Source organism: Notamacropus eugenii, chromosome 1 (genome assembly GCF_028372415.1).
Source record: "Notamacropus eugenii isolate mMacEug1 chromosome 1, mMacEug1.pri_v2, whole genome shotgun sequence".
NCBI classification, from domain to species: Eukaryota; Metazoa; Chordata; class Mammalia; order Diprotodontia; family Macropodidae; genus Notamacropus; species Notamacropus eugenii.
Window position 1 is genome coordinate 135061662 of NC_092872.1, and position 24104 is coordinate 135085765.

At 38.0% G+C, this 24104-nt stretch overlaps 1 protein-coding gene across 8 annotated transcripts in view; it reads left to right on the forward strand.

Annotated features, from left to right (window-relative positions):
• The window catches only part of LRRC49 (leucine rich repeat containing 49), a 203352-nt gene that overhangs the window by 79201 nt on the left and 100047 nt on the right, over positions 1 to 24104 (forward strand). Inside the window, exon 1 of one of the 8 annotated variants that reach the window (XM_072615538.1) lies at positions 17599 to 18208. The exons of 6 other annotated variants lie outside the window; for them this stretch is intronic. The gene's annotated coding sequence lies outside the window, so the exon portion shown is untranslated. Of the gene's footprint in view, positions 1 to 17598; positions 18209 to 24104 lie in introns of those variants that run through there. One more of the 8 variants, XM_072615544.1, reaches the window with a different exon arrangement.

Sequence of the window (24104 nt, forward strand, 5' to 3'; positions counted from 1 at the left end):
AAAATGAATGGGAGAAACCATGAGAAAAACCCAAACCCAAACAAAACATAACACAAGAGAAAATATTCTACTTCATTCTGCGATCCAATTTCATAGTTCTTTCTCTGGATGTGGATGGCATTTTGCCTCAAGAGTCCTTTGGGAATGTTTTAGGTCCTTGCATTGCTGTGAAGGGCTAAGTCTACCAGAAAAATCCCTCTCACACTGGCGTTGTTACTGTGTACATTGATCTCCTGGCTCTGCTCCTTTCACTCAGCATCAGTTCATATAAGTCTCTCCAGGCCTCTCTGAAGTCTTCCTGTTCATCATTTCTTAGAGCACAATAGTATTCCATTACATTCATATACCACAACTTGTTCAGCCATTCCCCAATTGATGGGCTTCCCCTTGATTTCCAGTTCTTGGTCACCACAAAGGGCTGCTATAAATATTTTTGTACACATGGGATGCTTTCCCATTTTTATGATTTCTCTGGAATCGTCCAGTCCTAGAAGTGATATTGTGGGGTCAAAGGGTATGCACATTTTTGTAGACCTTTGGGCATAGTTCCAAACCGCTCTCCAGAATGGTTGAATGACCTCACAGCTCCACCAGCAATGAATTAGTGTTCCAACTCTCCCACATCTTCTCCAACATTTATCATCTTCCTGTTTTTTCATGTTAGCCAATCTGATAGGTGTGATGTAGTACCTCAGGTTTGTTTTGATTTGCATCTCTCTAACCAATGGTGACTTAGAACATTTTTTCATATGAATATAGATAGCTTTAATTTCTTCGAAGGACTAGTTTTCTTGAGTCCACAGAGGGCTTTCTTCTTTTCTGTTAAAGGTCATTCTCCTTGAAGCTGCTTCTAGTGTCAGGTGATTGTCTCCTTGTATCAGCGTCTGCCTACGGAGTATCTCCCTCAACTCTGCTTTAAGCTCTTTTGCACTGTCTTTCTGTCTATTCGAAAGGATGTCTTTTTTTGAGTGCTATGGTTGGTGGTAGATAGGAAGAGGAATAAGATAGAAACCCCCTTCTTCCTCACAACAGTGATTCCTTCTCAGGGACCAGGTTCTTCTTTTAACTGTTGGCTCCTACCAGACCTGCCTTCGGAATGATTGTCATACTATCTTTTGCAATCACATAGCGTCAGTCAGTAAATGGTAGAGATGTTTCCATTTCAGCAGAAAAAGTAGTGGTTGCACTTTTTCTGGGGTTCATTGGGTGTGAATACGTTGTTAATAGAGGTATACAGCTTCATCTCTGATTTATATCAACTAAATACACGGGGGAACAACTCCTTCCATTCACTAGTAATGAATTAGAAACTGAAAATCTCCAGACTTTTTCTGAATCATATTATGATGAAACAAAAGATAGGAATAGATACTGAAAGAGGCTTGGTTGTTTTGTTTGTTTTTTGTGCAAAGGTTCCATTGTTGTTTTCCAACAATCACCTTGAGGATGTCAACCTTATTGGGTGTGAGTTGGAAAGCTTTTGGATAAAAACCCATGTTCAGGAAATGAGAACATTAAATTATGCTAGAGTCCATTATCTGATGAGTGCAGTTGGATTCTTTTGCTTTTTTTTACATTCCCACTTGTCCCTGGTAGATCTCATTTTCTGTTTTATCCCATTCACTCAGGTCAATGAGACTTTTTTGCAGTTGACCCCCATCAGCTTATATTCTCTTTAATTGGAAGAGCTTCGTGCTTGTGCAGGCAGCTAGATTGTGTCATTTATTTGGAAATCTCCCCCTCTGGGCATGGAAAACAGTCACAGCAGCACATGAGCTGTCCCTCCTGTGGGGTTTTCCTGAATTCAGGGCCACAGCTCTCACCGCACAGAGTATGGGGTCTCCTTACAAATGATGAAATCTTGATCAAGTGGAGCACTGGGGATAAACAGTCCCACTTTCACCAGAGTTTCAGTCTCATTTTCAAGTTACAAATAGTTCATAATGTCATACTTAGCCTTGGAACTTCTGATGTCATCCAAAAACATCTGGTCACCAGCATTGTTGTTAAATTACATGTTTTTCAGAAAGGAGTGCAGTTGCCATACCTGATGCTGGCTTTTCCTTTTGTCTTTCTTTTTTTCCAACACAGGAAGAAAAGAATCCTTTTTGGGGTTATATAGATTCAGGTTAGGTGAATTTGAATTTTACTTCACTAGCCCATTAAAAAATCAAAAGTAACTTTCTCTCATCAGCCCTTGCAGCCCAGGCTACAGCTCTGGGCCCCTTGGGAAGAACCAGGCCTTTCACTTCAAGGAAGTGCTCAGAGAGAAAACCCTTTCCCTGATTCCCTTCAAAACCAACTCCTGGGAGAAGAGTTGTTTTTTCAGTTCCATTACTTAACAAGCTAATCTTAGAAAACCTCACACAAACTCACACAGAGACAAACAGTGACCCAAAAAACGAAAAGTGGAGATTAAAAACTTTTTTCCCTTTTTTTTTAATATCTCACTTAATTTACTCCCTTTACCTGACAGCAGGAATCCTTTTGATATTCCTCTACTCAGGGCCCTGTTGGGCAGTCTTACACACCTTCGCACCTTTACTTCAAAGTCCCTTTCACACACACAGAGCTTAAATTATAGGTAACTCCAGTAGCTTGGAAGCAAGGATTGCAGCTTTAGATACTCTCTCACAGAGTATTGGCCCAAATTTCACTATGCAAAACCCTCACCCTGCAAAAAATTCAGAATATATTACTAGTGCTTTTGGAGCTCTCCAGCAATTGATTTTGTAAGCTGAATATCCATAATACCCTGAATTTCCCAGGTGGCCCTTTACTGTGTACACAGGTTTTCTTCTCTCTTATCCCCTTATAGCTTACTTCAGAGATCGTTTTCAAGTGTTTGCATCTATCTGACAATTGCCTCCTTGTCAGAATGAAAATTAGAAAAAAAATGCTGCGGCACAAACTCTAAAAATAAATATATAGACACATATATACTTACTCAGATAGAATTTACTTACTGGTAAAAGGGAGAGTCAGATCACTGCCAGAATACTGCCAGAGAATTCTTCTTGTGGGACCAGTTGAGGGGAACTCCTTGTTAAGAATCTAGAGAGAAAGGGCTCTGGTCTCTTCGTGGATAACCATAATTGTAATGATTAAAAAGATTCAAGAAGCAGTTTTTGAGTAATTTAATCATTTTATTAACAAGGCCAGCAAGTTATTAATACAAGGATGGTCATTTGGCTGTCTCTCTTAGACCAATGAAAGACCTTCTTCAATTATTTGAAAACATTATTCTGAGAAAGGATCCATAGACTGCAGCAAATTACTAAAGAAATCCATAACACAAAAAATAGTTTAAAACACTTGATCTCGAATAGAGGTTTTCTTATTCAGTTTCTATTTCTAGTTCCTGCTTCTTGGCAAAAGTGTGTCAAAAGCTATTTTGGTGTAAATTATCCTTTTAAAGATTTTAGAGAAGGCAGTTTTGCTACTTTAGGTAACCTATTCTAATATTTAACTGTTTAACTATTAAGAAAAGTTCTTCCTTACATCTAAGTTCTTCCTTTTCAGTTTATCCATTTTTCTTCTGACTTTAGTAACAATCATCTTTCTTGCCATAACTTACTATTTACTTAAAATTATTCCTGTTTCTTTTAGGCTCAGGAGGTCAGATTCTTTAAACAACTGGTTAGTGAACAGTGTGTATTGAGGATCCATTGTGTGCAAAACTTTCTGAGACATTTCAGGAAGTGATAGATAGAGGAAGAATATACTATGCCCTTTGACCTGAGATCACAGTAGACAGTACAGAATCAGTATATAAGTAGAAGTGTCAGAAACAACTACGCACACATACACATTCAGCTTAGAAATATGTACTTTATAATAGATATACAGGATGCAGGGGAGTAATTTATGCCACAAGAAACCTAATGTGGAGAGACTTTGTGAAGGAAATATTTTTTCAACAGAACATTGGCAGAAGAGGAGACGGCTTGATCGCATAGCATAGGAAGACTTATAGGGGTGAAGATAACATGGATAATGATTTAAAAGTGATAGAGGCTGGTGATTCCATTTTCAAACTTTAATAATAGCAAGGTCATTCATATAAGACATTAAGATTTACAAAGCGTATTATCATCTTTGATCCTCAGAACAACTTTAGAATATGTACCTCAATTGAAAGGTGGAGCTCGAATGAAATAATATTATGTAAAACACTTAATAATAGTGGAATTGCCAGCTCACAGAGATGAAACTCAAGGCACAGAAATAAGTAGCTTACTCAAGGTCATACAGATAATAGGTAAGGTGGGATTCAAATCCAGGTCTTTCTGGCTTTAAGTCCAGCATTCTCTTCCCACTGTCATCCATAATGAGGTCTTAAAAATTATCTAAATAATGAAACCCCCTTAAAAGTCAAGTTGAGACACTGACAATTAGTGGAGAAGTCCTCTGAATAAATAAGATGTTGCCCCTTGGGGAAGAACACTCAAATTTTTGCGATTGGAAGGATATGTGGCATATTGAGAGAGTGGCTATCCTAGTTCAAAAACTGCCTATTCCTCTTACTAGGTTGTGATTTTTTGAGTCATATGATCTCTCCAGACTTCAGTTTCCTTCCTCTGAAATATGAGAAAGTTTGGATTAGAGAGCCTAAAAGATAGCTTCTCAGTGCATGTGCCATAGCACATAGCCAGTTCATACTTGCTTAAGAGCTGATTGTTAAATTTTTAGTGTGACCATTTACACCTTGGAAATATTCTCATAAATCAGGACTTACTTTATTGTTTCATTAATTGTCTAGATTTAAGAAAGTGATGGGGGATATATTAATAATTCAAATTAAACTTAAAAACATACTTGACATTCACCAGCACACCCCTGCTTTTAGCTTTAAATCTGAGTCCTCAAGATCTAATACTCACTTAAAGACAGATTTTTCTTGAAACCCCCAAAATTTTCTCTGTAATCACATTTATGCAGATTCACTGTCATCAAGATACAAACTGTGAAACTAAAAATTAAAAAGAATCTGAGAGAAAAGTCTTCCTTTGGAACAAGAGTATCATTCTTCTTTCTTTCACTGCCTCCCTCCCCATTTTCTAGCACCTCTCATACTACTCTGCTTTTTACTCTGTACCAGTATTGATACTCTCTCAGCATAAAGACATACATTCATTCAATTCTCTTTGAAGTTAGATTGAATCTTGTGACCTCTGCTTTATTCCCAATACTTTGCAGTTGGGCTCTATCCCTTGACTTTTTGCCTCAAAGAAGCTTCTTTGTAGGCACTTCTCTCTAAATATTGCACTTATTTTTAATTGACCAAGACTATGATTATCTTTATCTCAACTGCAAAAGCAGTGCCTCCTTTTATAAAAATCAAACAAGCAAATGAACAGAAAACCTTTATTCTCCATGGTTTTTTTTTAATCAATCCAAAGAATCAAGAAGATCTGTTTTCTCTTAGTCAGCTACTATGACTTTTTTTGGTTCTAATTCATAATAAATCATTAAACAGTAATCTGGTTTAGCTTCTTTGATTATATTTCTTCTTGCCCTATAAATATTTGTTTCACATGATAGCTCCTTCTTTTTCTTCTACAGCTTAGTCGCAATTGTTGTCAGTTGCTGAACATAGTGGCCTTGTTTAATAAACCTTGTGTCAAGAAAAGCTTTAGCTCTCAATAAAACTGGTCATTTGCTGATGCCTTTTTCAGACATTTTCCTTTAATTTTTTTCCACATTTAAAATTTTTTAAATTTTAGTTTTTATTTTGAACTTAACAATTTCCAAATAAAAGGAGCGTTTCCATATACAAAGTAAAACAGGAAACGAGGGTTGTACATGAAACTATACACCTCTATTTTATATAGCTTGTTTTTTCCTTTTAAATAAGTAATAAATTCAACATAGAACATTCAAAACTATTCTTTTTGTTTGTGTTTCCATCTGCTCTTCCTTCCTTTCTGTGCATTTAAAAATTCCTCATTGACTTTACTTTTTTTTGTTAGCTAAGTTGCCTCCCTCTCTCTTCCTCCTCCCTTCCCCTCATAAAAAACGAAAAGCAAAATCCTTGTAACAAATGTGCATAATCAAGCAAAACAAATCGCTACATTGGCTTCGTCTGAAATCTTAGAGAGTCCATCTTTTCTCTTTCAGGAGGTGAGAGATGAGTAACATGCTGCATTGAGGGTCCTCTGGATTTGTTCAAACCTAATCCTTTAAAAAAAAAACCCAGCAACTTTGAACTTTTTAAAAACAACAGTATAGATGATTTTAAATCAATTACTGTCCTGTTGTTTTCCCGTAAATGCATACCTGAATGCTTTTCACTGAGAATGACCACCTCATTCACATGTGAAGGAGTGAGAAAATAAAGGTTTCACTGAGAAATCTTGGTTGAAAAAAGTAGATACTGAATCTTTCAGTCTCCAGGATCTAGTATTTCAGAGTCCAGGGTTTATGGTCCCCAACCAAACATGTCCCTTCCTGTGTAAGAACTTGTCCCTTTGTAAGCAGGTAGAGCAGATCTTTTTTGGAAGGCTCTGTCTGCCAATAAATATGAGAGCAGCGAGTAATAGCCTGCCATTAGCTGTTATCATTCTTTCTCAGAATTCTTTTGGAGAATGTTGTATTCTGTTATGGCCAATTAGAAACCTGCCTTCCATCTCATGCAGTTCCAGCTTTTTAGTATCTTTCATAAAGATCCCCTCAAATATCAGCTTTTTTATTCTACTTCAACAATGCTCATCATTTTCTACAAAGAAGGAGTGAGCCTGAGCAGAATTTCTACCCCTTTTCAATTTTACAACCATTCTATTTACATCATATTTATGTATTTTGATTGGATACACACATAAAATAGTGATCACGATTTAATTTTAAATTCAATGAACCACTATTTGACTATATCCAAATCATCCCATGCCTTTGATTAGTTAGCTTGGTATATATAGTATTATAAGTTCTGTAGTTTTACAGTCACCATCACAGACACTTACTTACATTTACCTTCTGAGCCAATGATTCCTCTGTTTTCTTTTCCCTTCTTCTGTTGATGCTTAGGTCAGTCTGACCTTGGAATCCAGTATAAATCTTTGGAAGGCCCTTTCCCTTTTCTGTTTATTTCTTGGACTTATTTGTCTGTCTTCCTCCCTCTTTCTTCTCCCACCTCCAAATAGTAATCACTGGTCATATCAGAAAGAGAGGGTCCCCCCTTCTGTTAATACTTTGTATAGCAAAGACACTTATGAATAAATCAATGGAAAAAACATTTAAGTACTAACTGTGTGCCATGCACTGTGCTAAGTGCTGGGGATACAAATGGAAAAAAATGAGGTAGTTCCTACTCAAGGAACTCATACTCTAATTGGAGGAGACAGCACATAAAATAAATTCAGTTGCAGGTAAAATAGAAAAGTCTGAATGTCCAAAGGGTTCAGTGGTGGGGTATGTGGCAAAGGATGGAGGTCTTCCTAAAGAGGATGGGACTCCTAAGACCTAGGGAATCTTAGGAGGCAATGTCAGGGAATACAGTAAAACCAGATGGTCCTCCATCTTGTAAGAAGGAATGGATTTCTCTTTGTTTCTTTTTAAATTAATTTATTTATATATAGCTTCCAACATTTGCTTTTATAAGATTCTGAGCTCTAAATTCTTCCCTCCCCCTCCCTTTCCCTCTCCTCAAGACAGCACATACTCTGATATAGGCTATAGATATACAATTATATTAAACACATTTCCACATTAGTCATGTTATAATTAGTAAACAAAAGAGAAAAACCATGGGAAAGAAAATATAGAAATGTTTTTGAAAGAGAGAAAATAGTATACTTCCATTTATATTGAGACTCTGTGCTTCTTTCTTTGGATGTGGATAGTGTGTTTCCATCATGAGTCTTTTGAAATTGTCTTAGAGCATTGAATTGTTGAAGAGAGCTAAATCTATTGAAGATGGTCATTGCATAGTATTGCGGTTACTGTTACAATGTTGCTGTTACTGTTACAATGTTGCTGTTACTGTGTACAACGTTCTCCTTGTTCTGCTGACTTCACTCAGCTTCAGTTCATATATGCCTTTCCAGGTAGGAATGAATTTGTTGACTCCAGTCTCATTTTGGTCCTGTGAGAAGTTAAGCAGTCTGAACAAAGAGCTGGCTGAAGTGCTCCAGGTCTGCTGGGAGAGGGAGAAAGAGGGGAAGCAAACTGGTTAGGGCTCCTTTCAGTGATGGCAGCTCTTCCCAAAGTCCAGTCTTCTCTTACCCGTCAAGGGAAGTGGCTCAAAATATTCTTGACATAATCTGTTGCCAAGAATGCCTCAGGGTCCTGAGGGTGGGATCACTTCCTTTCAGATAACCCCTGAATCACCAGTTCTTCCTATTCAGTGGCTAAAGAGGTTTTATGTCATTGTTTTATTGCACCAACCCCCCTCAGTGTTTAGGAACAGCTTTGCCTATCCCTAGAAATGACTCTTCCCCCTGGCAAATATTTGCTTCCCTTAGCAAATCAACCAGAGTTCATTTTGCACATTTGTCCATATCCTTAATTCTGGAGAGTTCTGGGACTAAAATGTCTCAAAAGAACTGTACGCATGAACCTTTTGAGACATGAGCAGTCCATTCTGTACATTCCCAATATAGTCTCAGACTTAATCTTTAAGGAATACTCAGGTCCACCACAGCTGATGGCAATCATAATCAGTCCAAATATGAAGTCATGCAAATTCATAAATTATATTTTACAAAACTTACCAGACACTACTGCTTGCTTTGTACTTAAAAAAAAGGGCCTGTCCCAACCAAAGCAGATAAAGAATATTGAAAATTTGAATAAAACAAATTAAAAAGGAAAAAAAAGAGAAAAGGAAAAAGTTTAATTTCCCCTTTAAAAGGTAATTACTAGTCCCAAATGAGCTCCCAGAATGCTTTAGTGTCTCCTCAAGGGGATTAGGGACCTAGTGTTAACTGACAAGTGACTCCCTTATTCTCGTGTGAAACTACTTGAACCTGTGGCCTTGAGGTCACATGTGGCCCTTTGACTGAATCCGAACTTCATAGAACAAATCCCCTTAATCAAAGGATTTGTTCTGTAAAACTTGGACTCAGTCAAAAGATCCTCAAGGCCTCAGGTTCCCCACCCTTGAAACTGTCCTGAGTTCCTTTAGCATATAGGGCAACTTATATTTTCCCCCAACTCATCCCCTGCCAGTGCAAAGAATCATCCAGATGGAACTAGGCATTTTCATTCATCCTGGTTCCCTACTGTCCAAATAACTCATAGTGTCTTTTGGTGAAAAGGGCTCATCCTGGACTTAAACAGTTGTTGGTGGTTGCCTTCTCCAAGAATGTTGGACTAGTTGCCAAGATCTTTCCCAGTAGGCATCAGTCAGATCTGAACAGAAGGACCCAGGACCTCTGAACATCTCAAGCTTAAAAGGTTGCCTCCAAGCCTGGACATGTCGATGTTGAGAGAGACAATTGTTCATTTAAGATCAGAAAAGAAGAAATACAAAGGAGACAGCCAAAACCAGGCTTAGATTGACTTAGGTAGGACATGTGCTCCATGTGCCATCTGTGCTTAAGCCTCATGGCTGCTGGAGTAGGGAATAGGACAAACTGACCTTTCCCCACTTCTCTTGGGAAGCAACATAATATCGCTCTGACACAATCTGCAGCCAGAAGGAAAGAGAACACCAGCGTAGGATTACTTTTTAAGATCTATCCACTGAATCATCAATTCTATGTATTCATTGGTCAAAAGGAGATCACCTCTTCATCTCAAAGCACCAAGTATGCTTTGAGTCACACAATATAATATTTGGCACATGCAATTTATATGTCATAAAAAGTCAGAATGAACAGTTGCTCACATTGTTTGCTGACTGTGTCAAATAAAACTGTGAAATGGAGGTACTTTGCCTATCCACTTGGGACATCTAAAAGAGGTTTCAGATGTGTGGATCTCAGCGAAACAGTCTTAGCCAAAGGGTCATCCAGTCTCTGACCTAATACTTTGAGTGATACATTATTTCATTGGTGGATATTCCCTCTATTGTCACATATCATAAACCCTCCATGCCTTGTTATCCTGTGTGACTCTTGTTTGTGTGTTTTACCATCTAAATCTAGAGCAGGAAGTGACCCTCCTTAGAATCCGATTCCTTCATTTTACTGGATGAGAGGAGTTAAATGACTTGCCCAAAGCCTTCTGTGTAGTAACACAGTCAGGATGCAAATTCAGGGGCCAAATTTGAATACAGAATTTTGCATTATACCACACCATTTTCCTTAAAGAATCTATCCACTTTGCTATAGGCCTTCCACTTGGGTTTCTTGGGCATATTGAAAGTCTCAGGACACTAATCAGATTGTTTTTCTTTTGTGTCTAATTCTTACTTACTATTTAATCCTCCTGCCTCCTTTTCTAGTTCTGTTTGTTCTTGAAATCTTTTAGATTGTATGATGACTATCATACTTCCCTTTGCACCTGAAAATCTTTCCTCATTCTGATATGTTTTCTTTTTTTTAAATCTTCTTATAACAAAAAGGGATATTTTGTATTTTGACATCACTTTCATTTCCAAATATATTCCTCTCCCTCCTACTATGCTTTGTAACAAAGAATAAAAAAAAGAGAAAAGACAAAGTTCTGCAAACTCAGCCAAATCTGCCAATATGGCTTCTGCTTTTTTCATAGAATGGAGGGAGGTACATTTTTTTCCAAGTCTTCTGGGGCTAAGTTTGGTCATTATAATTACAGATTGTTGGGTTTTTTTTTTTATTATGGTGGTAGTACTTACCATTTAAATTTTTATCGTCATCTTGTATGTTTCCTGGTTCTGCTTACTTCCTTGTGCACAAGTTCATATGTTTTCCTACATTCTTTGAAGTTTTCATTTTCATTGTTTCTTACATCATGATAATATTTCATTACAGTCTTATACCACAATTTCCTTAGACATTCCCCATTCAATGAGCATTTTTTTTTCATTTCCAGTTCTGTGCTACCACAAAAAATTACTGCTATTAAATGTTTTGGCATATATGAGACTTTTTCAACTTTGATCTCCTTGGGATATCTTCCTAGTAGTGGAATTTTTCATTCAAAGGGTATGGACATTTTGGATGCTTTTTAAGCATAATTCCAAATTGCTTTCCATAATGGTTGGACCAATTCACAGCTCCAACAACAATCTATTACTTTGCTTATCTTTTCACAATCTTTCCAACATTGACTATTTTGATCTTTTCATCTTTGCCAACTTGTGTCTCATAGTTGCTTTGATTTGTCTTATTACTAAAAATTTGGATCAGCCTTTCATATGGTTATTGATAGTTTGGAGTTCTATAGAGACTTGTTTGTTTGTGTCTTTTGACTACTTATAGTCCATTGTATTTTCACAACAGTGTAGTTTTCAGACTTACAGTATGTTTTACAATGATTATATTTTAGGTTGACTGTTTCTTACTAGTATATGAGATATCTTAATCTCATTGGTGTCATATTTCCAAATGATATGTAGGGTAGACTTTCAAGGAAGATTTCTTGTTAGCCAATAGGAGCATCCTTTTTCTGGTTGTTGCTTATTTCACTCTTTTCCTCATTGCTAATGTCCTTCCTGAGGTTCATTTTATGTGGGGCTGACAGTAGTCTATCTGTTGACTTCAGCTGTATGTTGATAAAAAAATCTTTCTCTACAATTTTAGGGCTACTTTTGGGCTTTTGAGTTGAAAACTTCCCCTGGCCTGGCTAGGAGTTTTCCCATTGTTCCATAAGTTAAATAAGAATTTGAAAAGGCAGTAATGTTTCTGAAAAATACTTGTTTAGCCAAGAATGAGACTAGTGTTTTCAAAGTTTTTTTCTGTTGAGACCAAATGGGGGAAAAGAACAATCAGAGCTACAGTCAAGTAAAAAGCAGTTTAATTTAGTTTTTATATACATATACATACATATATATTTCTATGTTCACATGTGTTCATATTTATATGTTATAAATATGAGTTTATCTCATTTAAAAAATAAAAAACTTTATTAAATAGATGCAACAAGTACTCCTGCCTCCCACCCCCAGCTTCTATACCCAATCAAAACAAAATAAAAGGGTGGTACCATCCTGTAGTCGGTTTAGGAAAGCAATGAAGAAGGAAGGATAAAGTCACAGAAAGGAGAGATGCGGGGAGAGGGAGGGCAAAAACCCAGGACAAGGAATAAGACTTGTAGTAAGACTTGCAGAAGTTAAGGGAAAGATTGGCACTCAAAAGAATGTTATGCAAAGCATAAGAAAAGAAAAGATTTGAAGTGCTTATTCTTTGGAGGTGAACAAACAGCTCATCTGATCCTCTTGTTCACTTGGCTTATAGACTTCCAGTGAGACCTGGATTAATTTCATGTTCTTTATGATTTTGATCATTCAGACTTTTAGGTAAATGTAATAACTGTACCCTTCACCTAGGACATTACTTTTTTGGGCTCTAGCATTATCTTTTGTTCTAGATTATTACAACTTGAATCTGGCATAGTAGATAAGATGTCTAAATTGAAAGAACAGATCAGCTGGTTTTTGTGGAGGATGATATAACTTACGTTATTTGATCCATATTGTGTTTCATAGAATTAGGCCTGTTCTTAATATTAGGAAGATCAAGTATTTTGAATTCCAAATCTTCACTCTCTGTGTATTACCCTGATTTATTGGATTGTTGGATCTGAAATATTTAGTTTTCAAATGTCCTGAATGGTTAGAATAAAGGAACAAATCTGTCTTTTTATTACAGAACCATGTTGAGACTTTGCCAAAATAATTTCTCTCTGGGATTTAAGTTTATACTATTCATCTAGAGACAGAAATAAGAGTCTTTTCTTGTGTAACAGGGTCATTTTTTTGTTCTGTTTTTTATTTTAGGTATAATGCTATTCATAATCTTTGAGGTTTAAAAGTATTATTGAAGTATAAGATTTTACTTTTACTATAAAATCAGTTGGGCATAGCAATTAGATTTAAATAAATCTAGATACTTGAAAATCTTTGCTAAAAGAGGAATATATTGCCATTTAGAAATATAATGCTAGGAAAATTATCATGCTATTAGACAAGTCTAGTCATTCCTTTTATAATAGCAAAAGAGGAGTATAGATTACAACTCTTGATGGAGAACATATTTAATTGTATCATGATCAGGATAGTGAAGTATTTTGTCTTTGAGTCTTAGCCATATATTCTATTTCAGGGACCCCTCTCCCTGTCCCAGGACGAATCAACAATGACCCTGGATATTTAGTCGCATACACTTGCTTCCCTGGGTGTTGGGGAGCTGGTGACTTAGAACTACAGTCATGCAGAGAAGTCTAATCAGCCTAATCTGTGATCAGTGGCCATCACTTCAGCCAATCTGATAGCTTGGTCCAGTTCTTTCTCGCTGCCTATAAATGGACAAAGACAAGCAGGCTCTCTTCTTCTCCCAGGAACACACAAAATGGAAAATATTTCCCTTGTTAACTGTTACGAACAAGCTTACAAAAATAAATACATTAAAACAGTCCAAAAGATGAGTTGGGGGAGAGAGCCCAGATATCACAGAGGGTAAATTCCACAGAGCATACTATCCTCCAGTGGCAGTTTGACTTTTTAATCGCAAAGATTCTGCTCTGCTCTATCATCTCTCACTATGCTGAGAAAACTGTCGGAACGGTAGCATCACCAGTGCGGGGTATAGAGGGCTCTGGTTGAGGAGAGCACTCCTAACACTGGTTATAATGAGTGCTTGAGAATTGCCTAGTGCTACGATAGTGGGATGGAGAGAAGTGTGTAGATGCTGCCCTCTTGTGGACACTTTTGGACACAGCTTTTATTGCTGAAGGGTACCTGGGGAAGGGAGTGATTTATTCCAGTTCTGTAGAAGGAAACTGACGAATTGCAGGTATTTGGGTAAGGGTAGTGTGTGTGTCCTGGTGCAGTGTTAGCTTGTGGTAGGATTCAGTGGTTGTTAGTGAATCAAAGAGCCACAGAGGCGTGGCGGTGTCGTGCATCTCTTTCCCTCATGTTGTCATCAGGATGAAGTGTCTCAGATATTTGATCCAGGAGTGCTTGTGACTTGGTTACTGCAGTATAGCCACACAGTGTCTACCACTGTGCAGTGGTAAGGCCAGACTTGGTCTGTTATTGCTCATGCCAGTTATTATTATCTTACTCATTTTACATATGTCCTTGCTTCTGGTTCTTATTACTGAAGGAAGGCACCCAAGATACTTCTGCTATACTTGTGCTCTGGGACGCATCTGGTATTTGTTTTTCACAGCATAGTAATATCCCATTGTAGGGCAGCTAGATGGCACAGTGGACAGAATGCAGGGCCTGGAGTTAGGAAGACTCATGTTCCTGAGTTCAGATCTGGTCATAGACATTTACTAGTTGTGTAATCTGGGCAAGTGACTTAACCCTGTTTGCCTCAGTTTCCTCATCTGTAAAACGAGCTGGAGAAGGAAATGGCGAACCAGTCCAGTGTCTTTGCCAAAAAAATCCCAAAAGAGGTCATGGAGAATCAGACACAACTGAAGAATGACTGAACAAAGAAAGGATTCCATTGTATTCTTGTACCACAGTTTGTTTAGCCGTTCCCCAATTGCTGAGCATCTTTTTTTTTTCTCATTGTTTGCTATCATAAAAAGCATTGCTGTTTTGGTGTGTATGGGGACTTTTGTTTTTTGTTAATGAATGACTTTCTTAGGGTGCATGACTAGCAATGGAATTGCTGACTCAAAGGGTATAGACATTTTAGTCACTTTTCTGTATAATTCCAAATTGTTTTCCAAAATTGTTATACTAATGAACAGCCCCACCGTCAACACACACATGTGCCTACCTACAACTCCTCCAGTAGTGACTATTCCTATCGTTGACAGCTTTGGGGATGTGACTGTGTGTGTGTGTGTGTGTGTGTGTGTGTGTGTGTGTGTGTGATAAAAGATTTTGAACACCAAACAGGTGTTTTTGTAATTCATTCTCGAGGTGATAGTGAACCACTGGAGTTTATTGAGTAGGGGGATGGCATGGTCAGACCTGAGCTTTAGGAAATCACTTTGGTGACTAAATGGAAGATAGGAGTGGGGAGTGGGGCTATTGCAATAGTCCAGGCCTGAGATGATAGAGGCCTGATTCAGGCCCCCATGTGGTGGCAGTATCAGAAGAGAGAAGAGTGTATTTGAGAGATACTGTAAAGGTAAAATCAATAGGTCTATGACAACAGATTGGATATGGGAAGTGAGAGATAGTGATGAGTTGAGGATGACACCTAGGTTGTGAATTTGGGGGACTGGGAGGGTGATGGTGCTTGGAAATTTGGAAGAGTAGGAAAATTAGGGGGAAATATAACGAGTTCCATTTTGGACATGGTGAGTTTACAGTGTCTACTGAACATCCAGTCTGAGATGTCTAAAAGTTAGTTGGAGATTAGAAGTCAACGAAGAGATTAGGGTAGAAGAGTAGATTTGAGCACAGAGATGTTAATTAAGTCCTGCTCCTTGACAATTAAATCATCAACATGGGAGCTGATGGGAGCTGATGAGATGATCAAGTGAAGTACTATAGAGGGAAAGGAAAAGAGGGCCCAGGCCAGAGTCCTGAGGGACAATCATGCTTAGTGAGCTTGACGAGGACCTAGCAAGGGAGACTGAGGAGTGGTCTGATAGATAGGAGGAGAACCAGGAGAGAGTACTGTCTCACAAATCTAGAAAGGATCAAGGAAAAGTAGATAATCAGCTGTAGCAAAGGCTACAGAGAGATTGAGGAAAATGAGTATTGAGAGAAGGTAATTGAAAAGACAATTAGGAGACTAGGGGTAGCTAGATGGCCCAGTGGATAGAATGCTGGGCCTGTAGTCAGGAAGACCTGAATTTATATCCAGCCTTAGATAATTATTAGCTGTGTGAACGTGAGCAAGTTTTTAACCTCTGTTTGCCTAGGAGGCAGCTAGATGGCTCAGTGAAAGGTGCTATGAGCCTAGAGTCAGGAAGACCTGAGTTAAAATCAGGCCTCTGAACAAGTCACATAACCTATGTTTGCTTTGATACACTGGAGAAGGAAATGGCAAACCACTCTAGTATCTTTGCCAAGAGGACCCCATGACTAGTATCGGCCACAGGATCATGAAGAGTTGGACATGACTAAATGGCAACAGCAAAATTAGGAGGTCATTGATAAATTTGGTAGAATGATGAGTTTGGAGATGAGATTGTAGAGGATGAGGAGTGAGAGGAGGGGAAGTGGAGGCACCTGTTGTAGGTGGTTTCCTCAGAGAGTTTGGTCACAAACAATAGAAGAGATGGAAGGCAATAATTAGCAGGGAAGGGAGGATCAGGTAAGGGTTTTCTTTGGAGGATAGAAGAGACATGAGCATGTGTATGGGCAGTAGATAGGAGGATAATGCAGATAAGAAATAGATGGGGCAGTTTGTTAGGGGAAACAGGATTGTGTGGGTGGAAGGGTTGGCTTTAGAAAAGAACAGGGCCAAAGGCATCTGAGTGATGTGAGATAGAGAAGAGGGAGTTTGTGGAGAAGGAATTCAATTTTTCTGTAAACTATGAGTCAAAGTGCCCAGCAGAGAGGTGGAGAAGAAGCTATAGGAGAGGTGTGGGAAGGGATGAAAAAGGTTTGGAAGAGCCTCTGAGTTGATGAGAGGTGTAGAAGGATTGCCTAGGAGCAATGAGATCCCAGATTATACAACAGAAATTTGTAGTGGACTCATTCACAAGTCACATTTTTTTCCCATCTTTATTCAGCAGTACTTATGTAGGAGTAAAGTTAATTTTTGATTGTTACATGTTCAGAAATCTTCTACTGTTACCAAATTTTTCATGACCCATATGGGGTTGTGACCCACATTTTAAGAAGCACTGCAGTATGAGGGCATGAGTTGAGTAAGAGAGAAAGATTGAACCCGATACTGAATTTATTGAGGAAGGAATGGGAGCATCATTGGTGTATGTTGGGTATGACTCAGTGTGAGCATATTAATCCTTGAGTGGAAGGCACCACTCCATTTTCCAGAGGAGATTGAAGGTAGGGCAGGAGAGACCATGAGATGGAAGGTACACATCAAATGGAGAAGTTTCACTTCTTCCTCCAGAGGCTGAAGATTAATTAGACATGAGACCTCACAAAAGGAGTGAGAAGTTCCACTCCCCACAGACTTCCCTCTTTCCACAGTGTGATAGGCACAGTAGAAGGGAGGTTGGAGAGAAGGTAGCTCCTCTTTGCACCTGGAGGCTTTCATTACCAGAACTTGAAGATTGAGCTGGCAGAGGCAGCAGGAGATAGATGATAGATGTTACATTGTGCTGGTGCAGATGGATGGAAGTTGAGCCTCAGTCTAGTTAGTGCCTCCTTGTCACAGGGGACATGTGCCACAGTAGATGGTCAGATATGAAGTTATGCCTAACCTCTCCTTTTCCCTGGAGGCTGGAGATTAGGAGACATTGCTGTAGGGAGTAACAGGTTGTGAAAGCCCTCTTGTTTTCCGCTCATCACTAATGTTTTTTCCATTAGATGGTGAAGAATTATTTCGTCATGACAACCTATTATTTATGTCATAATTGGGTAAATCCTCCATGGAGGATTTATGGGGGCACAGGGACAAGAATTACATAGAATGATAAAGTGGTTTGTGATCTGCATCACTAGAGAATATCCACACGATGAGATCACGGATCCATGGAAGTCTTGACATTCTTGCTAACATAATAAAGTGCTAAGTTGTATATAGGAGGTAAAAAATAGTTGTTTTCCAGAGAGGAAGGAAGCCAGCTCTTCCACTGAACCTAATGGGAATGAATAGAAAGTCAATATAGAGACGGAGCTATATGTAATATCCTCACTTCTCTCCCACTCCTGAACCCCATAACTTCAGAGTAAGGTGAGGAGAGAACAGATAGGTTCAGTTACTGATGGGAAGGGTCAGAGGGTGTATGACTTTGTTTTGGACCCAAAAACTTGAACTGACTGCTTATTGTTAGGAAGGGAGGGGTGGGAGGGGCAAAGGAGGCAAAAATAGTAAGTAGGCTAGGGAGAATTTCTCTCTAGTCCGACCTGGCTTCTAGCAGTAGAATAGTTGATTCCAAGAAAAGTATTTTCTGTGGGATCTTCTGTGTACTCCCAGTGCTACTGGGTCCCAGTGTATGCCTATTTCCTGCTGAGGAGGAGCTGGAAGGTCCTGAGTTCCTGAATCTTCATCTAAAGACTGGCCCTACTGGATGCGTGAGTTGAACTTCAATTATGAATTGTATTCAGTTGTTTACCCTTCTTAGATTAAAGGAGTAGGCATGGGGTTTATCAAAATGATTATGCAATTCTTAGAACTCCTGGGGTCAGATACGATCTGGAGCTTCCTTAGTTTGAGAGAACTAGAATCAGGGTGGGACGTAGCCAAGCAATGGATATCTTTTTCTATATTTTTTGTTGCTCTTAATGTTTTCTATGCCAAGAACAGTCTTTTTTATATACAGAAAAGCATGTTTTGTCTGTGGCTATGGAGAGTAATTTCATTTTGTCCAGGAACGTATGGGTGAAAAATAACAAGTTCTGAGAAGACGGAGGATTTGGCAGAGTGGGACACCATAACTGATTATGATTCTGTAAATCCATAATATTGTCTTTCCCCTAGACAGAAAGATTAGAAGCTTGGCCACTCAGAGGCAGAGCTGGGAGATAGAAGATCATTTACTCTCTGAGAACCATAGATAGCTTGGCATTGACATCTCCCATCCTAACCTCCTCTCACCCCTTGCTGGGGTGAGCATGGGACTCCTTAAGGTCAAATCTCTTATTTTCTGAATATATCAGGTTAGTGGCTGCCAGCACCATCTTGTTAAATATAAACTGTGGTTAGCATCATAAAGGATTAGGAAGCTCACACTGTATGGCCTTGATCTTTTACAGTCAAGTAAGAGACAGGGATCCAGTGTGATCAAGAATATTGAGGGAAGTGCCTGGTACATGGTGATTAAAAATTTTTAAAAATTATATCTATTTTGATTAGTTTCTTGAAAAAATTATTTATTTTAAGCATTCTGTTCTTTTAAATTTTGAGTTCCAAATTATCTCTCTCCTTCCAGCCCCGCCTCTCCCACCCATTGAAAAAACAAAGCAATACGATATCAATCGTACATGTGAAATAATGCAAAAAAACCCATATTTTCTTATTAGCCATGTTGCAAAAAAAACAAGAAAAATAAAGTGGAAAAAATTATAATTCATTTTTCACTCAGAATTTATCAGCTCTCTCCCGGGAGGTCAATGGCAATTATCCTCCAATGAGACCTTTAGAATTTTCTCAATCATCGCAGCTAAATCTTTGACCGTTGATCATTGCTACAGCATTGCAGTTCCTGTGAATGATGGTCTCCTGGTTTTGCTCACTTCACTCTGCATCAGTTCCTGTATATCTTCCCAGCTTTTTTTGAATCATCCCTCTCATCACTGTGTTATAGCACAATCATGTATTGCAACTTGTTAGCTATTTCTCATTTGATGGGCATTCCCTTAAATTCCAATTTTTTGCTATCACAAAAAGAATTGCTATAAAAATTTTTGTATGTATAGGTCCTTTTTTCCCCTTTGATCTCTTTGGAACACAGACCTAGGAGTGGTATTTCTGGGTCAAAGGGTATGCATAGTTTTATAGCCCTTTGGGTATAGTTCCAAATTGTTCTCCAGAATGGTTGGACCAGGTTGTAATTACATTAACAATGCATTAGACTCCTTCAGTATTTGTCACTTTCCTTTACTGTCATATGATCGATGTGAAGCAGTCCTTCAGAATTGTTTTAATTTGCATTTCTCTAATCAATAGTGATTTAGAACATTTTTTATATGACATTTTATAAGATAGCTTTGATGTCTTCTAAAAACTGCATGTTTATATTTTGACCATTTATCAGTTGGGGAATGGCTTTTATTTTTATAAATTTGACTCAGTTCCCTGTATATTTGAGAAGGAAAATCTTTACCAGAGAAACTTTCTTTAAAATGTATTTTCTCAGTTTTCTGCTTTCCTTCTACTTTTGACGGCATTGGTTTTGTTTGTGCAAAACCTTTTTAATTTCATGTAATTTAAATTATCTGTTTTACTTCTCATGATTGTCTTTGTCTCTTGGCTCATCATAAACACTTTCTTTATATATAGATCTAATAGGTAAAAATTTCCACACTTCCCGCTTTGCTTATGATGTCAGCCTTTATGTCTAAATCATTTATCTGTTTCGACTTTATCTTGGTATATGGTGTGAGATGTAGATCTATGCCAAATTTCTGCCAAACTACTTTCCAGTTTTTCCACCAATTTTTGTCACATGGTGATTTCTTGTCCCGAAATCATTGATTTTTGAATTTATTAAACACTAGATTATTATGGTCATTTACCACCATGTCTTGTGTACCATCCCACTGGTCTGTGACTCTATTTTTTAGCCAGTACCAGATTGTTTTCATGATTACCGTTTTACATTATAGTTTTAAATTTCGTACTGCTAGGCCTCTTTCACATTTTCTTTTTTGATATTGATATTCTTAAACTTTTGTTCTTCCAGATGAATTTTATCATTTTTTTCTACCTCTGTAAAGGAATTCTTTGGTAGTGTGATTGACATGGCACCAAATAAGTAAAATAACTTAGGCAGAATTGTCCTTTATTATGTTTACTCAGCCTACCTATGAGCAATTAATATTTCTCTAATTTTTAAGATCAGTCTTTATTTGTGTGAAAAGTGTTCTGTAATTGTGTGTTCTTCAGCTGTTTTAAATGGAATTCCTTTTTATATCTCTTCTTATATTTTATTGGTAATATATAGAAATGCTAATTATTTTTGTGGGTTTATTTTATATCCTATAATTTTGTTAGTTGTTTCAGCTAGTTTGTTGATTCTCTGGAGTCCTCAAAGTATGCCATCATATATCATCTGCAGAGTGATAGTAATTTTTTTCTTGTTGCCTGTCATTATTCCTTCATTTTTTGGTCTTTTTGTTATAGCTAGCATTAATAGTGGTGATAATGAGCATCCTACCTTCACCCCTGATCTTAGTGGGAAAGCTTTGAGCTTATTCCCATTATAATTTCTGGTTGTTTTAGAGAGACACTATTTATCATTTTAAGAAAAGCTCCATTTATTCTTTTGCTTTCTAGTGTTTTTAATAGGAATGAGTGTTATATTTTGTCAAAGGCTTTTTCTGAATCTATTCCTATAATCATGCAAATTTTAGTTTTTTTGTTATTGATATAGTCAGTAATGCTGATAATTTCCCCACTATTGAATGAACCCTGAAAACCTGATATAACTCCCACCTGATCACAGTGTATGGTCTCTGTGATATATTGCCATAATCTTTTTGCTAGCATTTTATTTAAAATTTTTGCATCAATATTCATTATATAACTTGGTCTGCAGTTTTCTTTCTCTGTTTTCGCTCTCCCTGTTCTATGTATCAAAACCATATTTGTGTCACAGAAGGAATTTGGTAAGACTCATTTATCTATTTTTTCGAATCAATCATTCATTATTGAAATTAATTGTCCTTTATAAATGTTTGGTCAAATTCACATGTAAATCTATCTGGTCCTGACAATATTTTCTTTTTATCTATCTATCATCTATCTATCTATCTATCTATCTATCTATCTATCTATCTGTCTGTCTGTCTGTCTGTCTGTCTGTCTGTCTATCTATCTATCTATCTATCTATCTATCTATCTATCTATCTATCTATCTATCTATCTATCTTTTCTATCTATCTACTTATTTAACTTTTAACATTCATTTTCACAAAATTTGGGTTCCAAATTTTCTCCCTATTTGTCCGCTCCCCCCACCCCAAAACACCGAGCATTCTAATTGCCCCTATCACCAATCTGCCCTCTCTTCTATCATCCCTCCCTTCCCTTGTCCCCATCTTCTCTTTTGTCCTGTAGGCCAGATAACTTTCTGTGCCCCATTACCTGTATTTCTTATTGCCTAGTAGCAAGAACAGTACTCAACAGTTGTTCCAACTTCTCTTCATCCCTCCCTCCCCACCCATTCCCTTTGGGAAGGCAAGCAATTCAATATAGGCCATATCTGTGTAGTTTCGCAAATGACTTCCATAATAGTTGTGTTGTGTAAGACTAACTATATTTCCCTCCATCCTATCCTGCCCCCCATTTCTTCTATTCTCTCTTTTGATCCTGCCCCTCCCCAAGAGTGTGACTTCAAATTGCTCCCCCCTCCCACTGCCCTCCCTTCCATCATCCCCAACCCCCTGCTTAACCCCTTCTCCCCCACTTTCCTGTATTGTAAGATAGGTTTTCATACCAAAATGAGTGTGCATTTTATTCCTTCCTTTAGTCGAATGTGATGAGAGTAAACTTCATGTTTTTCTCCCACCTCGCCTCTTTTTTCCTCCACTAAAAAGTCTTTTGCTTGCCTCTTTTATGAGAGATAATTTGCCCCATTCCATTTTTCCCTTTCTCCTCCCAATATATTTCTCTCTCACCGCTTAATTTCATTTTTTAAAGATATGATCCCATCCTATTCCATTCACTCTGTGTGTGTGTGTGTGTGTGCGTGTGTGTGTGTAATCCCACCCATTACCCAGATACTGAAAAGTTTCAAGAGTTACAAATATTGTTTTTCCAAGTAGGAATGTAAACAGTTCAACTTTAGTAAGTCCCTTATGACTTCTCTTTACTGTTTACCTTTTCATGCTTCTCTTCATTCTTGTGTTTAAAGTCAAATTTTCTTTTCAGCTCTGATCTTTTCATCAAGAATGCTTGAAAGTCCTCTATTTCATTGAAAGACCATTTTTCCCCCTGAAATATTATACTCAGTTTTGCTGGGTAGGTGAATCTTGGTTTTAGTCCTAGTTCCTTTGACTTCTAGAATATCCTATTCCACGCCTTTTGATCGCTTAATATAGAAGGTGCTAGATCTTGTGTTATCCTGATTGTATTTCCACAATACTTGAATTGCTTCTTTCTAGCTGCTTGTAATATTTTCTCCTTGATCAGGGAACTCTGGAATTTGGCCACAATGTTCCTAGTAGTTTCTCTTTTTGGATCTCTTTCAGGCAGCGATCAGTGGATTCCTTGAATACTTATTTTGCCCTCTGGTTCTAGAATATCAGGGCAGTTTTCCTTGATAATTTCATGAAAGATGATGTCTAGGCTCTTTTTTTTGATCATGGCTTTCAGGTAGTCCCATAATTTTTAAATTGTCTCTCCTGGGTCTATTTTCTAGGTCAGTTGTTTTTCCAATGAGATATTTCACATGATCTTCCATTTTTTCATTCTTTTGGTTTTGTTTTGTGATTTCTTGGTTTCTCATAAAGTCATTAGCCTCCATCTGTTCCGTTCTAATTTTGAAAGAACTATTTTCTCCAGTGAGCTTTTGAACCTCCTTTTCCATTTGGCTAATTCTACTTTTTAAAGCATTCTTCTCCTCATTGGCTTTTCGAACCTCTTTTGCCAATTGAGTTAGCCTATTTTTCAAGGTGTTATTTTCTTCAGCATTTTTTGGGGTCTCCTTTAGCAAGGTGTTAACCCTCTTTTCATGCTTTTCTTTCATCTCTCTCATTTCTCTTCCCAGTTTTTCCTCCACCTCTCTAGCTTGATTTCCAAAATCCTTTTTGAGTTCTTCCATGGCCTGAGCCCATTGAATATTTATTTTGGATGTTTGGGATATAGAAGCCTTGACTTCTATGTCTTTCCCTGATGGTAAGCATTGTTCTTCCTCATCTGAAAGGATGGGAGGAGATATCTGTTCCCCAAGAAAGTAACCTTCTATGGTCTTACTTTTTTTCCCCCCTTTTTTGGGCATTTTCCCAGTCAGTGACTTGACTTCTGAGTTTCCTCTCCACACCCACCTTGCCTCCAGATCCGTCCAGCTAGCGCTTAGGGGCTGAGATTCAAATGCTGCTTCCCAGTCTCAGGGCTTTGGGTGGAGGCAGGGCTGCTATTCAGTGTGAGATTAAGTTCAGGTGCTCAGGTGGGGGAAGGGCTGCCACATGGGGCTCAGTTCCCTCAGGGGGTTTATGCTGAGACCTTCAACAATGGATCCAATCTCCTGCCTGCTTTGGGAGCCCTTGTCTGCTGCTGCCTCCACTGCTGCCTCCCGAGGGGGCCTGA